Source organism: Giraffa tippelskirchi, chromosome 7, assembly GCF_054371585.1.
Source record: "Giraffa tippelskirchi isolate mGirTip1 chromosome 7, T2T-mGirTip1v1.2.pri, whole genome shotgun sequence".
In the NCBI taxonomy this organism is placed as follows: domain Eukaryota; kingdom Metazoa; phylum Chordata; class Mammalia; order Artiodactyla; family Giraffidae; genus Giraffa; species Giraffa tippelskirchi.
This window is the reverse complement of record NC_137281.1, coordinates 121,650,182-121,671,635: the sequence shown is the minus strand read 5'-3', so window position 1 is coordinate 121,671,635 and position 21,454 is coordinate 121,650,182. Positions and strand designations below refer to the sequence as shown.

The 21,454-nt window shown below is 40.4% G+C and overlaps 1 protein-coding gene across 4 annotated transcripts in view; it reads right to left on the bottom strand.

Annotated features, from left to right (window-relative positions):
- Nucleotides 1–21,454, bottom strand: part of ATP8B4 (ATPase phospholipid transporting 8B4 (putative)) — a 317,399-nt gene that overhangs the window by 136,117 nt on the left and 159,828 nt on the right. Inside the window, exon 1 of one of the 4 annotated variants that reach the window (XM_081508364.1) lies at nucleotides 9,634–10,131. The exons of the other annotated variants lie outside the window; for them this stretch is intronic. The gene's annotated coding sequence lies outside the window, so the exon portion shown is untranslated. Of the gene's footprint in view, nucleotides 1–9,633; nucleotides 10,132–21,454 lie in introns of those variants that run through there. 4 annotated transcript variants of the gene reach the window in all.

Sequence of the window (21,454 nt, the reverse complement as noted above, 5' to 3'; positions counted from 1 at the left end):
TCAACCCAAGTTAAAAGGAAACTCTATAGGATCTCTTATACATTTCAAAATATACATTTGAGAGTTAAGTAACAACACAGATAAGTAACAACAGCCACTATTTGGGGGGAATAAATCAAAACCTGAGTTTTCTTACTTAACTAACTTGTTTTTCTCTAGTGTTATAATATTTCCCCCCATAAAACCGAAGCAATTGGAAAAGATGCTTTTAAAAGTCTGGTGGTATCCACGGGAATTACTTGAATTAACTGCTACACTTGGAACAATCGTGGAATAAAATCTCTTTAAGAAAACAATCTGCAAAATCCCAAGGCATGCAAAAATCCCTGATAAGGAAGAATCTGATATGGTCAAAATGGATTCCTACTGGGAAAATAAAGAGGACTGATAAAGCGGAGAAAATCACTTTCTTCATGCTAGATCCTTGTGCTCATTCTCCTCTGACCCACATACACCCCTATTTGTATTTTACCCTCTCCTCTCTAACTTATTAAATACTTCCAAAAATAGTAAAACACTTAGGATCAATCATCTGACCATTCTCTACAAAGATCTGACCATTAGTCTGCTAATGTCATCCAACAGGCCAAAAAAGCAGAAAATATTAATAATACCTATATGAACCCAGTCTCCCTTAGTATATCTCACTCTACTCCTTCTTTTCTCTTGCCACCTGTCTGCCCTCTTCCCAGAACATGTACCTTGGAGCACCTCTTCCCAAAAGGCCCCTCTGTAACTCCAGATACCTCCGAACACCTACTCTTGTCCCTGGTCACCTAGCCATCTGCACCTATCCCAATGCAAAGTCCTTCCCTAAGAAGCAGCACTCCAAACATTTGGCTTCCAAAATCCGTGACTAACAGCATTTGAATCTTAAAAACGTTCTGGGATGTGCATGTACACATTTCACAGGATATAATATCACCTCTGTGACCAGTGAGCTACAGAGAGCACCAGGCAACAATGTTGTCTGACACAAAATTTTTCTGAACTTGAAGCAAAATATTGTTTTGAAGGTACACAATCATGGGAGCTATTTCCTCAAAACAATTATTATCCGAAACTAATTACCAATATGACAAAAAAACAGCAAGTGGTATTCTTTGAATGTTGACCCTGACCCTAGCACTATCCAGCTACTTCATCAATAACGGACACAACAACACATTTGTCAGATTTGCAGATGGCCTCCTACCAACAAGAAAGTATAACCCTTACAAAGAGGATTATGATAGAAAGTTACAACTTGGGACTTCCTTGGCGATCCAGAGGTTAAGCCTTCATCTTCCGATGCAGGGGGTACAGGTTTGATCCCTGGTCAGGGAGGCAAGATCCCACATGCCTCAGGGTCAAAAATAAAAACAAAACATAAAACAGAAGTAATATGGCAACAAATGCAATAAAGACTTAAAAATGGTCCACATCAAACAAATTCCTTTAAAAAAAAAGTTATGACTTGAAGAGGCTACCAGAAAACTGAACCAAGAAGAAGAGGAAGAAGTATAGAACATTAGTTTGCAGAGGAGAAAGTAATGTTCTACGATGTAATTAGGGTCATGAAAAAAAAAGGGCCTGGAGACATTGGTAAACCATATGTTCTTAGTTAAGCCTCTCATTTGACTATATATCTACAGAACAATCAATATGTATAATACAATCAGAGGAGTGTCTTAATGTTATTTCCTATTCTTTCTTACCAGGTAATTATAACTGCACTTAACTAGGACCTCAGAGTACACTGCAATGAGCACTAAGGATCATAACTATAGAAGTACCAAACTTACTAACAGGTATAAACAGAAAGATCTGCAAAGGAATTTAAATTGAATATATTTTAAATCCCACCATATTTTCTTTTCCTACCCACTACCACCACCACTGACCACACAACATCAAAGACATATCAAGGGCTTGAGGGACAGATAGGAAAATTTCCTTTAAAGCTCATCTTCAAAATATTTGTAGACTTCTTCTAAGATTTTGGTTGGTATGGTCATTTCATTTTGTCATCATCCTGAAACAACAAAACAGACATTCCCTGACTCTCCATTTGTGGTGCAGCTGCTCTCAAGGCTCATGTTTGAAGCAAGTGTGCATCATAGCTCCGTGAAGGGAAAACAGGATGGCCTTTTGCACCGTGACAATGACACTTGGCTCCACAGACTCAGTATTTTTAAACTTTGCTTTTACATTTGTCAAGAAAAACCCTCCCATTTTAATAGAGGATTTGTAGTATACAAACACTCTGAAAGCAAGTTAATTCAATGTACTGAATCAAGAAATTCCAAGATTTTTAAATATGCTTCAGTTTTCAGTATCACAGAATTGCTTTAGGTTTTGAAACTGACATAATTCAAAAACAGTTGCAGTAATAAGTTAGGCTTTACCTTATAAGCACAAAGCCAATCACCACATAATAAGCCAAACTTCAAAATAAGAACTCATAAAATTTAAATTCCAAAGGTGCTATAAAAGATATGGCATTAAACTGTCACAGAATAGTGACTAGAATTATTTTGAGGAAAGAAGTTTTAAAAATACACCCACTAGCTATATATCTACTCTCAGAACATCAGAGAATCTGAGTTCTGAGAAAAGGTGATGAGAGATAACCACAGTATCTAATAATTATTGATAAACTGGCCTGAACCTAATTCTTCCTTTTTTAAAAAATCTTTATTTGGCTGTACCAGGTCTTAGTCACAGCATGCAGGGTCTTTGATCTGGCATGTGGGATCTTTAGTTGCATCATGCAAACTCTTTGTTGTGTCATGTGGGATCTAGTTTCCTGACCAGGAATCGAACCTGGGCCTCCTGCATTGGGAGAGCAGAGTCTTAGCCACTTTACCACCAGGGAAGTTCCTGAATCTGCTTCTTTCTGATGAGGCATAGCATACTGAGTTGTTACGATTTGCTGAGAAACTGCCTGAAGAAATGAGAGTGAGACAGCACCTACTATTCTCCATGTCACTGAACTATTGACACCAGAGGCTAGAAATCACCTGTTTACCTTGGGCAAGATCCCAAGTCCATTGCTGAAGCTTAAGGGACAGAAAGAGGAGATCTCCATTGGTCTCTTCAAGGCTCCTGTCATCCTTTCCACAATCTAATGCTCCTGACTGCCCATTAGCAACACAGATTATCCTGAAAAGATTTCTTCAAAAGCTTTGTTGTGGTACTACATAGAGAAGATACTCAAGAAGGCCAGTGTAATTGACTTTACCTAATTAACCAAACAATCCACATGAACTTGGTTTCTTCCTTAATCTCAAGCCCATGTCAGCTCTATAACATACAAAAGCATTCCTCTGCTCATACAGGCTTTGTTTTATTCACTACTGTATCCTTGTGTGTGTTAGTTGCTCAATTGTGTCCAACTCTTTGCGACCCCACGGACTGTAGTTCCCCAGGCTCCTCTGTCCATGGAATTCTCCCAGCAAGAATACTGGAGTGGGTTGCTATTCCCTTCTCCAGGGGATCCTCCCAACTCAGGGATTGAACCTGAGTCTCCTGCATTGCAGGCAGATTCTTTACCACTGCACCACCAGAACCTAGAATAATGCCTAGTTTATAGTAGGCACTCAGCATTCTTGCCTGGAGAATCCTAGGGACGGCAGAGCCTGGTGAGCTGCTGTCTATGGGGTCGCACAGAGTCGGACATGACTGAAGCGACTTAGCAGCAGTATTTGTTGAATGAATAAGTAAATTAATAACTATAGAAACATTACTTCTAAAAACATTTGCTGATGATAGCATTTCCCTGAATGTCTAATAAGAATTATAGCAACGAACAATTTATTTAATGCCTCCAGGGACTGTGTTGGTCCCTCAATGTACAGGGTTGCCAAATAAAAATAAGTGTGTGAGTGCTCAGTCATTCAGTTGCGTCTGACTCTTTGCTACCCCACTGACAGTAGCCCACCAGGCTCCTCTGTCCGTGGGATTTCCCAGGCAAGAATAATGGGGTGGATTGCCATTTCCTTCTCCAGTGGATCTTTCTGAGCCAGGGACCAAATCTGACCCTCCTGTGTCTCCTGCATTGGCAGGTGGATTCTTTACCACTGAGCCACATCCAATTAAATTTGAATTTAAAATAAACAACAAATAATGTTTTAGTTTAAGTGTGTCCCATGCAACATTTTGGATATAGTTATATTAAAATATTGTCATTGTTTATCTGCATTTCAAATTTAACCAGAGGGCCTATATTTTGCTACATCTAGCAACACTGGATAGTATCTTATCTCTTTTTTAATCCTCCCAGCAGCCCTAAAAGATAGGTACTATTGCTACTCCCATTTTATTAACTTTACTCAGAAAAAAAAGCGGAAGTTCATAGAGACTGGAACATTTGCCCTAGTCTTCAACATCTATCAAAAATTCAAATGCCCACATACTTTGACATTCTACTTTAAAAAACAAATCATACCAAAGCTCAAAGACGGATATACAAGGATTTTTTTCAATATTTATTTGTAATAGCAATCTATGAAAAACCATAAGTGTCCATCAATAAGAATTAGATAGAAATACCAGGATACATCTATCATATCATGCTTCATCTTCTCACTGGAAAACAGTGCAACCACTAAAAAAAAAAAATAAGATAGATCTATACGTGGTGATGTGAAATACCCTTTAAGTTACATTATTAGGTGGAAAAGGAGCACATGCAGAACACTCATATGCATTGAAAGATTCTAACTGTGTTTTGAAGCAAAGAGTTACATCTGCATTTGTCTGCTGTTATACGCATAGAAGATTTCTTGAAAGACACATGAGAAACTGTTCAGTGGTTGCCATTAGAGAAAGGAAATTAAAAGGAGAACTGGAATGTAAAGGAGACTCCATTTCATTGTATACTTTTTCAGTCTGTTTGAATTTTTGGCATTACACATATTGGTATTTTAAAGGACAACTGGGGAGTAAAAATAGAAGAAAACTCCTCCAAGTTCACATTTGAGTGGCAAATCAGAACTGCAAAGTGAATCTGCCTGAATACAAAGCCATGTTCTTAATAGATCTATACTCATTATTTTTTACTCTATTTTCTATGATAATTATGTATTGTCTATCTAGAAAGAGGATGGCTCCTAAGGAGTTGAAGAGATTCAAGCACAGCAATAGTGCAGGCTCCCAGTGTTTAAATACAGCTGATTCAAAGCCAGCTTGCAGTCATGGTCCTCTGACACAAATGTCCAGTGGACAGCAGCAGTCTCTGGTTCTTTTCAATCCCACTGCTGTCAGAGCCACACTAAAGTAAGAAATACAGTTTGTCCCTAATCCTCTAACAGACTGGTGAGCAGAATCTCATTACACCGAGACTGAGCATAAGATGGTCACAGAATGTCTAACTCAGTGAAACTCTGAGCCATGCCCATGTAGGGCCACCCAAGATGGACTGGTCATGGTAGAGAATTCTGACAAAATGTGGTCCACTGGAGAAAGGAATGCCAAACCACTTCAGTATTCTTGCCTTGAGAATCAAATTGCCAACATCCATTGGATAATCAAAAAAGCACGAGAGTTCCAGAAAAACATCTACTTCTGCTTCATTGACTACACCAAAGCCTTTGACTGTGTGGATCACAACAAACTGTGGAAAATTCTTCAAGAGATGGGAATACCAGACCACCTGACCTGCCTCTTGAGAAATCTGTATGCAGGTCAGGAAGCAACAGTTAGAACTGGACATGGAACAACAGTTAGAACTGGACATGGAACAACAGACTGGTTCCAAATTGGGAAAGGAATACATCAAGGCTGTATATTGTCATCCTGTTTATTTAACTTATATGCAGAGTACATCATGAGAAATGTCACGCTGAATGAAGCACAAGGTGGAATCAAGACTGCTGGGAGAAATATCAATAACCTCGGATATGCAGATGACACCACCCTGATGGCAGAAAGTGAAGAACTAGAGCCTCTTGATGAAAGTGAAAGAGGAGAGTGAGAAAGTTGGCTTAAAACTGAACATTCAGAAAACTAAGATCATGGCATCGGTCCCGTCCCTTCATGGCAAATAGATGGGAAAATAATGGAAACAGTGAGAGACTTTATTTTTTTGAGCTCCAAAATCACTGCAGGTGGTGACTGCAGCCATGAAATTAATTAATTTTCTTCTCCTTGGAAGAAAAACTATGACCAACATAGCTTTGACCAAAAAGCATATGACCAATATGCTGTCTAAAAGCTAGACAGCATATTAAAAAGCAGAGACATTCCTTTGCCAACAAAGGTCCATCTAGTCAAAGCTATGGTTTTTCCAGTAGTCATGTATGGATATGAGAGTTGGACTATAAAGAAAGCTGAGCGCCGAAGAATTGATGCCTTTGAACTGTGGGGTTGGAGAAGCCTTTTGAGAGTCCCTTAGGACTGCAAGGAGATCCAACCAGTTAACCCTAAAGGCAATCAGTCCTGAATATTCATTGAAAGGACTGATGCTGAAGCTGAAACTCCCAATACTTTGGCCACCTGATGTGAAGAACTGACTCATTGGAAAAGACCCTGATGCTGGGCAAGATTGAGGGCAGGAGGAAAAAGGGATAACAGAGGATGAGATGGTTGGATGGCATCACTGACTAGATGAACATGAGTTTGAGCAAGCTCTGGGAGTTGGTGGTGGACAGGGAATCCTGGCATGCTGCAGTCCAGGGGGTTGCAAAGAGTCGGACGTGACTGAGTGCCTGAACTGAACATAAGACTCATATCTTTGGAATCTATTTATTTTGAAGAATGCAGATGTTTTCCTTCTTGTCATTACTTCTTTTTTAGCACCATGCTGATGCTGAGGCAGAACCACACATGGAGGTCAATGGTATTGCTCCCAATTTGGAGGGGGAAAGGGTCAGAAGAAGGAGAAATGATAAAAGTTAATAATTCTACAGCATGGATAGTTTGGTTTAGAAATTTTATGAGAAAAAGTGCAGTATTATAAATGCCTTGCCTAATTTATACAAAGGTCTTCCCAGATAGCTCAGAGGTAAAGAATCCGCCTGCCAAAGAGGAGATATGGGTTGAGGCCCTGGGTCGAGAAGATCCCCTGGAGAAGGGAATGGTTACCCGCTCCAGTATTCTTGCCTGGGAAATCCCATGGACAGAGGAGCCTGGTGGGCTGCAGTTCATGAGGTTGCAAGAAGTCAGATACAACTTAACGACTAAACAACAACAACAATTTATACAAATCCTTGTAGAGTCTTTTGAGCATTATTTGAATGCAGAAATACACACACAATTTGGCCTTAATATTTTTAAAACAGAATGAACAATTCGCTAAGTTTTACCTGAGCAATAAGCCACTGACAGTTGTGCAGAAAATCTATTGTCTTTAATCATCTCTATAAACTGAAACATATCTCCTGAATGAGTCTCCCTAGAGCCCATCTTCTGTAATTTCTTGGTAGAAATCCATTAATAGATGGCTAATAGATGATGCAACCCCTAGGAAATTAGAAAATTATCTCAAAGGAAGACTATTCCATCTGCTCTGATATACAAATGTTGAAGGAATACTTTCATTTGACCATGGAGCAAACAGAGTTATTTAGGTCCAGGTCACGTTCCTGGGTAGCCGAGTCAGGAGGAAAATCTGTGTGCAAGAAGTTTATCAGCAAGTTCTCTTGGGAATAACACCTGTAGGGCATTAAGGAAACCACTGGGCAGAGTGGGGAGTTGGGCTGCTGCTGCAGCCAACCCCAGGGGAGCTCCAAGCTGGAAGGGGCCTCTAGAGTTGGGTCAAGGGTTCCTAACCTTTATACCTTAGCATATCCAGTCACTGGATGCAGTCTGGTCCCAGACACAAGCAGAGACTTTAATTTAAAAAAAAAAAAAAAAAAAACTGCTCCTCAGCCAGGAGCAGTTCCCAGAGAGAGCTGACAGCTGAGAGCTGTGTGCAGGCAGCACACGCAGCTTGGGGAAATACATTCTGCATTCTGGAAGAGAAACTGGGGTGGCAACAGAGCATATGGGAACTTTATCAGGATTGAAGGCCTATAGTCTGCTTTCCCATCGCCTCTAACGATGTTCTTAATCATTTTTCGAACACAGGGCCAAATTAAGAGAGAAGCAAATATATGTTAAACCAGAAAAAACTAGTTGCTTAATATATCAAGTAATAATGCATGCCATATTGACACAGAGCAAAGGTGTCTCTAGGGAGTGTGATCTGGTTTGCTCTAGTCAGAGAACATAGCATCTCTGGAAACAGCATTCCTGACCCTGCAGCACAAAGCACAGCTGAGGACATCACTGAAAGATGGGGAGTTAATTTACTTACAAGATTTGCAGTCATATTAAGTCCTAAACAATTTTAAAGAAAATGTTAAAATGTTACTTTAAAGTAGGCTCTACCATTTACCACTTTGAGTTCCTCAGAAACAGTATAGCAAATAGGCGAATTTTTCATTCAGTCAAAATCAACTGGCATGGGAGGCACTATCATCCTTCATTTAAGGAGTTCAAGACTGCTCCATACACACAACATGCTCATTCTGAGTCAGACACTGCACTGAGTGTTGAAGCTACAAGTAGAATTAGATACAGACTGTGGCTTCAAGAAACCTAGAGACTAGTGGGATATGAATATGGCTCTTCAATAACCCCAATTAAATCATTTTTGCCTTCTAATACCTGAAGCATGTGGATATTCTTCCACTCAGCATTGAGGAATACCTGTATTCAGTAGAATGACCTCAAGGTGAGATTATTTGCCATACAGCTATCATCAAAAGCTGAAAATTTAGAAAATTGATAGGCCAGAGAAATTGTCTAATAAAGGATATACTAACTTTCATTCCTCAAGATATTCTCAGCTTTGTCCCCTTACACAGTGAGCTCATCAGAAAACTATATGCCTGCACTATGTTACTCTGGTCCCTCTGGACTTGGCTTCTCAGAATCATGACTTAAAAGTTGTGCCAAAAGATTTCAATCAGGATTTACTTGTGGTCATAAGTAAAGTATCTCTGCTTTCTGAGATTTCAACCATTATGTCATTCACACCTTTCTCCCTGGACCAAGATAAATCTTATTGCTTGTAATTACTAGAATACAGCCTTTCACTGGGCCATCGGTTTTGCACCCTAGACACTTTCATCATGAGGAGAAACAAAGTTCAAGGTAATATTTGAACTTCGTGAGAAACAAAGCCTAACGGATTGTTTAAACAAAAACTAGGAAATTTTAAAGTAAAGATTCTGTCCTTTGAGGATGACATTGTAGGGACAATCTTGATACTTGAAGAAACAGAATACTATTTAGAATGGACCAGAAGTTGTAATTAATTTTTTTGAATTCTTACATTTATCAAGAGGAGAATCTCGACCTCAAGTTTATGAAAGACATGATGTAACATAGTAGAAAGAGCCTATGTCATGAGAACCAGAAGACACAGACTTGGGCCTAAATCTACTACCAACCAGCCATGTCACTTGGGCAAGAAGTTCATCAAAACTGGAATTCCCAACTATGACTTACATTAATTGGCTCATACCAACTCCTCAGAATGCTTCTTTATATAGAATCCTAAGGATTTAAAATGTGATAAACCCATCTGACATTTAAACATGTATGACACCTATGAATTTTATACAAGTTTATGAAGAATTTTATAAACTATAAAATAACATATACCTTAAAGTATTGTGACTACTTTCTTATTACTATAAAGCACCTCATTATAAGAATGGTACATTCCAATTTTTAAGTCTTCAAAAGAGCTATCTATATTTAGTATCTCCACTTCAAGATTGCCCATGCTTCTTTCTCCAATTAGAATTTTGTCTCGATCCCTCCATCTATAATCTCTCTTCCTGATGTTAAATCCAAGGATCAGTTCTCAGTCTTCACTATACTCAGCACAGTTAACCATTCCCTCCTGCTTCAAACACCTTTTCTTTAAATCCAGAGCACTGTATTCCCTTGGTTTTCTTCCTACTTCATTAGTCACTCCTTCTTAAGCCCTTAGCTACTTTTCTCTTCTTCCCATCTTCAGAACTCCTCTCTCTGCTATCTAGTCTGGAGTCTCACTCTAAGTGGCCAGATGACTCCCTCATATATCTTCAGATCAGACCTCTCCCCTAAGCTTTTTCTGCTCAACCTACATCTCTACAGAATGGTTACTATCTCACTAGAACTCTGGTTTCCAAGTCTAGTCAAAAACAAAACATAAAACAATCAATGTCACAATAATGCTTCTTTCCCAGTTTTTCCTATCTTGGACGTCGCCCAAGAAAACTCCTATTTCTCTCTTCACACACCTCCATGTGGCAGCACTCCTATTGACTCTAACTTCAAAATACATCTCAAAGTGTGGGTATTGGATAATGTTAAATGAGTACTTCTATTTCATTAATTGTAGTTATGGTATTTTGGCAAAATATATTATAAGTCCTTATCTGTTCAAGAGAAACACTAAAGCAATATTTACTGACAATGTGGTATGACACATAGGGTTTACTTTTATTAATAAAATATCCCAGATAATAAAAAGTGAGAATGGATACAAAAATAGCAGAAAGTTGATGATGGCTGCAGCTGGGTAATATATAAAAAAGAGTTCACTGTACTGTTCTATTTTCATGTGTTTAAAAATCCATAATAAGATATATTCCACTTATCTTCTATACTACTACCATGAGTTGATGATGGCACCATCATCATCTGTACAACAGTAGAAAACTCACAGTTTGTCATTACCGTCCTACACTTGCTCTTCTCTGCTGTCCACTGTCCACACACCAGACAGAGAAACATTTTTGTCCATCATGCATTCTCCTGCTTAAAACTAGCTTCGCATCACATTTAGTATAAAATTGAAATTTTCCAACATGATCTATAAGAATTGGCTCTTGCCAACCCCTCAGAACTCCCCTTTATCACAATACCCTACCTAGAGTAGACATCTTACTGTTAAGTTCATTGACACTTTGGGGCCTTTATACTTATTGTTTTTACCCAGATCTTGGCATGGCTCAGTTCAGTTCAGTGGCTCAGTCGTGTCCGACTCTGCAACCCCATGAATCGCAGCATGCCAAATTTCCCTGTCCATCACCAACTCCCGGAGCCTACCCAAGGCCATGCCCATCGAGTCTTCTGAAAGTTGAGCTTTAAGCCAACTTCTTCGCTCTCCTCTTTCACTTTCATCAAGAGGCTCTTTAGTTCTTCTTCACTTTCTGCCATAAGGGTGGTGTCATCTGCATATCTGAGGTTATTGATATTTCTCCCGGCAATTTTGATTCTAGCTTGGGCTTCCTCCAGCCCAGCGTTTCTCATGATGTACTCTGCATATAAGTTAAATAAGCAGGGTGACAATATACAGCCTTGACGCACTCCTTTTCCTATTTGGAACCAGTCTGTTGTTCCATGTCCAGTTCTAACTGTTGCTTCCTGACCTGCATACAGGTTTCTCAAGAGACAGGTCAGATGGTATGGTATTCCCATCTCTTTCAGAATTTTCCACAGTTTATTGTGATCCACACAGTCAAAGGCTTTGCAATAGTCAATAAAGCAGAAATAGATGTTTTTCTGGAACTCTCTTGCTTTTTCGATGATCCAACGGAGGTTGGCAATTTGATCTCTGGTTCCTCTGCCTTTTCTAAAACCAGCTTGAACATCTGGAAGTTCACGGTTCACGTATTGCTGAAGCCTGGCTTGGAGAATTTTGAGCATTACTTTACTAGTGTGTAAGATGAGTGCAATTGTGCGGTAGTTTGAGCATTCTTTGGCATTGCCTTTCTTTGGGATTGGAATGAAAACTGACCTTTTCCAGTCCTGTGGTCACTGCTGAGATTTCCAGATTTGCTGGCATATTGAGTGCAGCACATTCACAGCATCATCTTTCAGGATTTGAAATAGCTCAACTGGAATTCCATCACCTCCACTAGCTTTGTTCGTGGTGATGCTTTCTAAGGCCCACTGGCCTTCACATTCCAGGATATCTGGCTCTAGGTAAGTGATCACATCATCTTGATTATCTGGGTCATGAAGATCTTTTTTGTACAGTTCTTCCATGTATTCTTGCCACCTCTTCTTAGTATCTTCTGCTTCTGTTAGATCCATACCATTTCTGTCCTTTATCGAGCCCATCTTTGCATGAAATGCTCCCTTGGTATCTCTAATTTTCTTGAAGAGATCTCTAGTCTTTCCCATTCTGTTGTTTTCCTCTATTTCTTTGCATTGATTGCTGAGGAAGGCTTTCTTATCTCTCCTTGCTATTCTTTGGAACTCTGCATTCAGATGGGAATATCTTTCCTTTTCTCCTTTGCTTTTCTCTTCTTTTCATAGCTATTTGTAAGGCCTCGTCATTTTGCTTTTTTGCATTTCTTTTCCATGGGGATGGTCTTAATCCCTGTCTCCTATACAATATCACGAACCTCTGTTCATAGTTCATCAAGCACTCTGTCTATCAGATCTAGTCCCTTAAATCTATTTGTCACTTCCACTGTATAATCATAAGGGATTTGATTTAGGTCATACCTGAATGGTCTAGTGGATTTCCCTACTTTCTTCAATTTAAGTATGAATTTGGCAACAAGGAGTTCATGATCTGAGCCACAGTCTGCTCCCGGTCTTGTTTTTGCTGACTGTATAGAGCTTCTCCATCTTTGGCTGCAAAGAATATAATCAATCTGATTTTGGTGTTGACCATCTGGTGATGTCCACGTGTCGAGTCTTCTCTTGTGTTGTTGGAAGAGGGTGTTTGCTATGACCTGTGTGTTCTCTTGGCAAAACTCTATTAGCCTTTGCCCTGCTTCATTCTCTACTCCAAAGCCAAATTTGCCTGTTACTCCAGGGGTTTCCTGACTTCCTACTTTTCCATTCCAGTCCCCTATAATGAAAAGGACATCTTTTTTGGGTGTTAGTTCTAAAAGGTCTTGCATCTCTGTAAGAGAACTTCTTTGGTCACCTTGTTTATTTGGTTTCCAGATTTGAAGGATCCCTTTTATCTTTTTAATTGAATGAAAATTCTTTAAATTCTATAGTGCATTATAATTTTCAAAAGCTCCACACACATGATTTCATGTAATTCCATAATAACCCCATTTTTTTAATCCCTTGTCCCTTTATTGCCTCCTCTCCCCTCTCTTCACTGGTAACCACTAGTTTGTCCTATCTGTGAGTCTGGCTTCTTTTTTGTTTTATTCACTAATTTGTTGTATTTTTTAGATTCTACATATAAGTAACATCATATAGTGTTTGTCTTTCTCTGTCTGATATTTCACTTAGCATAATGCCCTCCAAGTCCAATCATGTTGCTGTAATGGCAATATTGTATTCTTTTTTATGGCTGAGTATTCACACACACACACACACACATATATCATATCTTCCTTCTTCATTCATCTATTGATGGACACTTAGATTGTTTCCATATCTTGGCAATTGTAAACAATACTGCTATGAACATTGGGGTGCATGTATCTTTTCAAATTAGTGTTTTCAGAGGGTTTTTTGACTATATACCCAGGAGTAGAATTGCTGGGTCCTACAGTAGTTCTATTTTTAGTTTTTTGAGAAATCCTCTTACTGTTTTCACAGTGGCCGCTGCTACAGTTTATATTCCCACCATCAGCGTAGGAGGGTTCTCTTTTCTCCACATCCTTGCCAACATTTTTTATTCGTGTTCTTTTTGGTGATAGCCTCCTGACAGGTGAGAGGTGATTTCTCTCTATGGTTTTGCTTTGCATTTCCCTGACGATTAGAGATGTTGAGCATCTTTTCATGGGCCTGTTTGGCCATACTATTTAAAATCATCTGCCCATCTCTCATCCTATCTTATTATCCTATTTTGCTTTCTTAGTTGCATTTATAACAACATGAAACCATATTACTTATTAATATTTTGTTTATTGTCCATCTTCCCACTATGTAGTTCACGCCTTAGGACAGGAATTTGTCTGTCCTGCTCATTTCTGCATCCCTAGCAGGTAAAACAGTGCCTGGCATATATCAGGGGCTCTGCTCAAGTCAGTGTTGAACATGACTCTGGAAATGTGACTGTAATAACACTGCACTTAAAGGGTGTGTCGGACGGACGAGAGGGGCCAGGCCAGGCCGGGCCGGGGGCCGGGGGCGGCGGCCGACAGGGCCTAGGCAGGGCCAGGACCAAGGGCCGGGGGCGGCAGCCGAGAGGGGCTAGGCCGGGCCGGGGGCCGGGGGTGGCGGCCGACAGGGCCTAGGCCGGGCCGGGACCCAGGGGCCGGGGGCGGCGGCCGAGAGGGGCTAGGCCGGGCCGGGGGCCAGGGGCGGCGGCTGACAGGGCCTAGGCCGGGCCAGGACCCGGGGGCCGGGGGCGTCGGCCGAGAGGGGCTAGGCTGGGCCGGGGGCCGGGGGCCGGGGGCCGGGGGCGGCGGCAGACAGGGGCTAGGCCAGGCCGGGACCCAGGGGCCGGGGGCGGCCGAGAGGGGCTAGGCTGGGCCGGGGCCAGGGGAACGGGGGTGGCGGGCAACAGGGAAAACTAGCTAATCTGATCACACGGACCACAGCCTTGTCTATCTCAATGAAACTAAGCCATGCCGTGTGGGGCCACCCAAGACAGATGAGTCATGGTGGAGAGGTCTGACAGATTGTGGTCCACTGGAGAAGGGCATGGCAAACCACTTCAGTATTCTTGCCTTGAGAACCCCATGAACAGTATGAAAAGGCAAAAATATAGGACACTGAAAGATGAACTCCCCAGGTCAGTAGGTGCCCAATATACTAATGGAGATCAGTGGAGAAATAACTCCAGAAAGAATGATGGGATGGAGCCAAAGCAAAAACGATACCCAACTGTGGAAGTGACTGGTGACAGACACAAAGTCTGATGCTGTAAAGAGCAATATTGCATAGGAACCTGGAATTTTAGGTCCACAAATCAAGGCAAATTGGAAATGGTCAAACAGGAAATGGCAAGAGTGAACGTCGACATTCTAGGAATCAGCGAACTAAGATGGACTGGAATGGGTGAATTTAACTCAGATGACCATTATATCTACTACTGTGGGCAAGAATCCCTTAGAAGAAATGGGGTAGCCATCATGGTCAACAAAAGAGTCTGAAATGCAGTACTTGGATGCAATCTCAAAAATGATAGAATGATCTCTGTTCGTTTCCAAGGCAAACCATTCAATATCACGGTAATCCAAGTCTATGCCCCAACCAGTAATGCCGAAGAAGCTGAAGTTGAACGATTCTATGAAGACCTACAAGACCTTTTAGAACTAACACCCAAAAAAGATGTCCTTTTCATTATAGGGGACTGGAATGCAAAAGTAGGAAGTCAAGAAACACCTGGCATAACAGGCAAATTTGGCCTTGGAGTACAGAATGAAGCAGGGCAAAGGCTAATAGAGTTTTGCCACGAGAACGCACTGGTAATAGCAAACACCCTATTCCAACAACACAAGAGAAGACTCTACACGTGGACATCACCAGATGGTCAACACCGAAATCAGATTGATTATATTCTTTGCAGCCAAAGATGGAGAAGCTCTATACAGTCAGCAAAAACAAGACCGGGAGCAGACTGTGGCTCAGATCATGAACTGCTTATTGCCAAATTCAGACTTAAATTGAAGAAAGTAGGGAAAACCACTAGACCATTCAGGTATGACCTAGATCAAATCCCATATGAGTATACCGTGGAAGTGACAAATAGATTTAAGGGTCTAGACCTGATAGACAGAGTGCCTGATGAACTATGGACAGAGGTTCATGACATTGTACAGGAGACAGGGATCAAGAAAATCCCCATGGAAAAGAAATGCAAAAAAGCAAAATGGCTGTCTGAGGAGGTCTTACAGATAGCTTGGAAGAGAAGAGAAGCAAAAAGCAAAGGAGAAAAGGAAAGATATTCCCATCTGAATGCAGAGTTCCAAAGAATAGCAAGGAGAGATAAGAAAGCCTTCCTCATCAGTGCAAAGAAATAGAGGAAAACAATAGAATGGGAAAGACTAGAGATCTCTTCAAGAAAATTAGAGATACCAAAGGAACATTTCATGCAAACATGGGATCGATAAAGGACAGAAATGGTATGGACCTAACAGAAGCAGAAGATATTAAAAAGAGGTGGCAAGTATACACAGAAGAACTGTACAAAAAAGATCTTCACGACCCAGATAATCACGATGGTGTGATCACTCACCTAGAGCCAGACATCCTGGAATGTGAAGTCAAGTGGGCCTTAGAAAGCATCAGTACGAACAAAGCTAGTGGAGGTGATAGAATTCCAGTTGAGCTATTTCAAATCCTCAAAGGTGATGCTGTGAAAGTGCTGCACTCGATATGCCAGCAAATTTGGAAAACTCAGCAGCGGCCACAAGACTGGAAGAGGTCAGTCTTCATTCCAATCCCAAAGAAAGGCAATGCCAAAGAATGCTCAAACTACCGCACAATTGCACTCATCTTACACACTAGTAAAGTAATGCTCAAAATTCTCCAAGCCAGGCTTCAGCAATATGTGAACCATGAACTTCCAGATGTTCAAGCTGGTTTTAGAAAAGGCAGAGGAACCAGAGATCAAATTGCCAACTTCTGCTGGATCATCGAAAAAGCAAGAGAGTTCCAGAAAAACATCTATTTCTGCTTTATTGACTATGCCAAAGCCTTTGACTGTGTGGATCACAATAAACTGTGGAAAATTCTGAAAGAGATGGGAATACCATACCATCTGACCTGTCTCTTGAGAAACCTGTATGCAGGCCAGGAAGCAACAGTTAGAACTGGACATGGAACAACAGACTGGTTCCAAATAGGAAAAGGAGTAAGTCAAAGCTGTATATTGTCACCCTGCTTATTTAACTTATATGCAGAGTACATCATGAGAAACGCTGGGCTGGAAGAAGCACAAGCTGGAATCAAGATTGCCGGGAGAAATATCAATAACCTCAGATATGCGGATGACACCACCCTTATGGCAGAAAGTGAAGAAGAACTAAAGAGCCTCTTGATGAAGGTGAAAGAGGAGAGTGAAAAAGTTGGCTCAAAGCTCAACGTTCAGAAAACTAAGATCATGGCATCTGGTCCCATCACTTCATGGCAAATAGATGGGGAAACCGTGGAAACAGTGCCAGACTTTATTTTTTGGGGCTCCAAAATCACTGCTGATGGTGATTGCAGCCATGAAATTAAAAGACGCTTACTCCTTGGAAGGAAGGTTATGGCCAACCTAGATAGCATATTTAAAAGCAGAGACATTACTTTGTCAACAAAGGTCCGTCTAGTCAAGGCTATGGTTTTTCCAGTGGTCATGTATGGATGTGAGAGTTGTACGGTGAAGAAAGCTGAGTGCCGAAGAATTGATGCTTTTGAACTGTGGTGTTGGAGAAGACTCTTGAGAGTCCCTTGGACTGCAAGGAGATCCAATCAATCCATCCTAAAAGTGATCAATCCTGGGTGTTCATTGGAAGGTCTGATGTTGAAGCTGAAACTCCAATACTTTGGGCACCTCATGCGAAGGGTTGACTCATTGGAAAAGACCCTAATGCTGGGTAGGATTGAGGGCGGGAGGACAAGGGGACGACAGAGGATGAGATGGTTGGATGGCATCACCAACTCAATGGACATGGGTTTGGGTGGACTCCGGGAGTTCGTGATGGACAGAGAGGCCTGGCGTGCTGCAATTCATAGAGTCGCAAAGAGTCGGACACGACTGAGCGACTGAACTGAACTGAACTGAATGAATATGTGAATGTATTAGTTATTTACATATTTACTCATACTATGTGCTTAACACACTTAGCTCCTGGGTTGCCGTGAATAATAGTTCCATATGGCTACACCTGTCTGTGGGAAGGCCCTAAAAATCTAGTAGAGATAAGCACAAAGTACAGAAACAGTAAATATAGAATGAATCTTTGTAGGGCAAAGGGTAACAGTTTAGAAAATAAAAATGTTATTCATTTTCCTCAAAGTGTGTACTTCTGAGTTACATTTCTTCACAACTATAAGGCAAATGGCACATCCCACAGGGATGCCAACTTCTTTCACAGCTTTACATTTCCAATTTCTTCACTATGACCTATATCATGAATGTATGTTGCCAACTGGAAGAGTATGTGGATTCTACTGAATTCAGCAAACATTGAACACCTACTACATGTCAGGCAGTAGAGAAGCACTGTGAATAAACCCTGAAGAGGCTCCCAGTCAAAGGGGAAGCCTAAAATGGACTGTAAAGTGCTGTGCTTAACTCTAGCTTGGTAACAGGTACATGCTATAGGAATAAAAAGAGGATGCTGATAGTTCTACCTGCCTGAAATAGATACTGAAGGGTTTTGAGCCCTAATGGATGAAAAAGAGAGAAAGGAAAGCATAGCATTGCCAGCTGAAGTAAGGCAAGTAGTTCTATGTGATTGTAGATAATGTTAGAAAGGCTAGCTGGAAGCTTGACTGGAGTAAGTACTTTGATGCTAAAGACAGAGTAGGGAGTTGCCAAGGAGATATTAGCAGAAATATGTTGTGATCTGAGTCATTTTGTAGAAAGAAAACTGTCAGGAATATATTTGGCGGAGCACAACCCAATCCTGCTTAGAGAAATTATACACGCACACTACACTAGCAAAGACCAAAACAATATCTCTCTATACCATGTAGGGATGTCATTGTTTCCCACTGGAAAAATTTACTAGAAGACAAAATCTAAAATTTATTCTCAAACAGAACTCAAAAAATACTGTAGACCAACAAAAGGCAATGAATAGAATTAGACAAATCACTAAAAAGAGAAATGATACAGTTAATAAATACTTGAAAATATAATCACCTTCACTTTCTAGAAAACAACATATTTTTAAAACAACAAGACATCTGTTGTGCATCTGTTATGCAAAACAACTTATGCAATTGGCCTAGATTTTCAAAATGATAATACTCAAAGTTCTGATGGTGTTGTGGAAAAACATCTTTGCTCAAATGGAAGAATAAATGGGCACGAACTTCCTAGAAAGCAATTTCACAACATTATTAAGAACCTTTAAAAAGGACAAAGTCTAGATTCCCTAGAAATACAGCCTGGGCAGGAAATACAGACAACCTGGATGGGAGGGGAATCTGGGGGAGAATGGATACATGGATATGTATGGCTAAGTCCCTTCACTGTTCACCTGAAACTATCATAAGATTGTTAACTAGCTATACCAAAATACAAAATAAAAGTTTAAAAAAAAAAAGAAAAGAAATAAAGATTCATATGAAAAATTTAAAAAATGCTCTTCTTAGAATTATATATTAACAAAGTATTAGAAACAAGTTAATTTCCTAATAGGGGAGTGATCAATTATAGCATATCTATTATTTAACTACTAAAAAAAGTTTTCAAATAATTTTTAATGACATAAATGAGTTATATCAAAAGAAAAAAGTAAAATACAAAGCTATTGCATGGGCTTTTTGCATATATACAACAAACAAAAATTACAAGGAATAATACTTTACTCCAAAAAGTAGAAATTTTGATTCTTCTGTGTTTTTATATCTTTAATTGATTAATTTTAGTTAAAGATTCACCTCTTCCAGGGAGCCTCCTCTGACCTCTAGACTAGGCTAAGTACCCTGTCTTCAGTGTTTCTATGACAGTTCATGAAAATCCCCATCACTGTCCACATTATACTGAAATTACCTACTTGTTTCTCTCTCTCCCCACAAAATGAGAAATCATGTAACTAGAAACGGCATGTTAATCATCTCTGGCACACTGAAGATACTTAATATTTAGGGAACTAAGACAGACCTAAACATTTCTCTTTGGCTCAGAATAGCTATATGTCTCGTTTTAATAGTGCTGGAACAATAATTCAAGTGGTCCCAATAGGACTGGCTGGCTCTCTTGTTGAGCCCTATCCAGGCCAATAGTGTTAGGTGTAAGCAGGAACTTCAACATTCTCCCATGCCACAACCTAGGACAATAACCTGAACTCCCAAACTAATCCACTCTTCCTGGAACCTGTAGGCCTAGCTAAACCCAGATTCTGGTGAAGGTATACCTAATACACGCACTGCCCCATCCATTACTCCATGGACCACAGCTCTGGACAACCCTGGAACAGCTGAGGACTTGAAGTTGAGGGTTGGAATATTAAATGGTAGTACCATTTCTCATATTTTAGAGGCAAGATGGGTGGGAAAAGCCTTCTAATACAATCCCTTTATTTCTCTCTTGCATTCCTCAAATCTTAAAGTCTCTAAAATTCACTGACCCTTGGATCCACCTAGATAATCCTTTTTTGGTCCAGAATAGACTCCAGTTTTCTCTATTAAGAAGAAAATGTTCCACCAGAAAGTTTCCCTTTGAATTGCTTTCTGGAAAATATTCTACACTGTATGCTCCACCCAGTTCTTGGATGAAATTTTTCTGCGTCAGAGCAATGACACGTTGGTCTCACACTCCCTGGGCCCTCTACACTTTCTAGCTATCAAGGGGGTTCGGGCCTTATGGTTTTATTTGTAATCTGCTAATATATATCTGGCTTCCCAGGTGGCTAAGTGGTAAAGAATATGCCTGCCAATACAGGAGACACAAGTTCAATCCTTGGATCAGGAAGATTCCCTGGAGAAGGAAATGGCAACCCATTCCAGTATTCTTGCCTGGGAAATCCCATGAACAGAGGAGCTTGGTGGGCTACAGTCAATGGGGTCGAAAAGAGTCAGACATGACTCAGCAACTGAACAGAAACAATACGTAGGCAAGTATGTAAATAACAATCCTTTCTCTTCTGAACTTCTTTCCTAATCATAAGAGCCACTCCTGGGAACTATGTTGTCAACTTGGTTAACTGGGAGATTTTTACACTAGGGATGATGGTCAATACTTAGGTATCGTTTGAGTAGGACTAAAATTAGTTTTCATTCCAATCCCAAAGAAAGGCAATGCCAAAGAAAGCTCAAACTACCGCACAACTGCACTCATCTCACACGCTAATAAATTAATGTTCAAAATTCTCCAAGCCAGGCTTCAGCAATACGTGAACCATGAACTTCCAGATGTTCAAGTTGATTTTAGAAAAGGCAGAGGTACCAGAGATCAAATTGCGAACATCCATCGGATAATCAAAAAAGCAAGAGAGTTCCAGAAAAACATCTATTTCTGCTTTACTGACTATGCCAAAGCCTTTGACTGTGTGGGTCACCATAAACTGTGGAAAATTCTGAAAGAGATGGGAATACCAGACAACCTGACCTGCCTCTTGAGAAATCTGTTTGCAGGTCAGGAAGCAACAGTTAGAACTGAACATGGAACAACAGACTGGTTCCAAATAGGAAAAGGAGTACGGCAAGGCTGTATATTGTCACCCTTCTTATTTAACTTATATGCAGAGTACATCAGGAGAAATGCTGGGCTGGAGGAAGCAGAAGCTGGAACCAAGATTGCCAGGAGAAATATCAATAACCTCAGATATGCAGATGACACCTCCCTTATGGCAGAAAGTGAAGAAGAACTAAACAGCCTCTTAATGAAAGTGAAAGAGGAGATTGA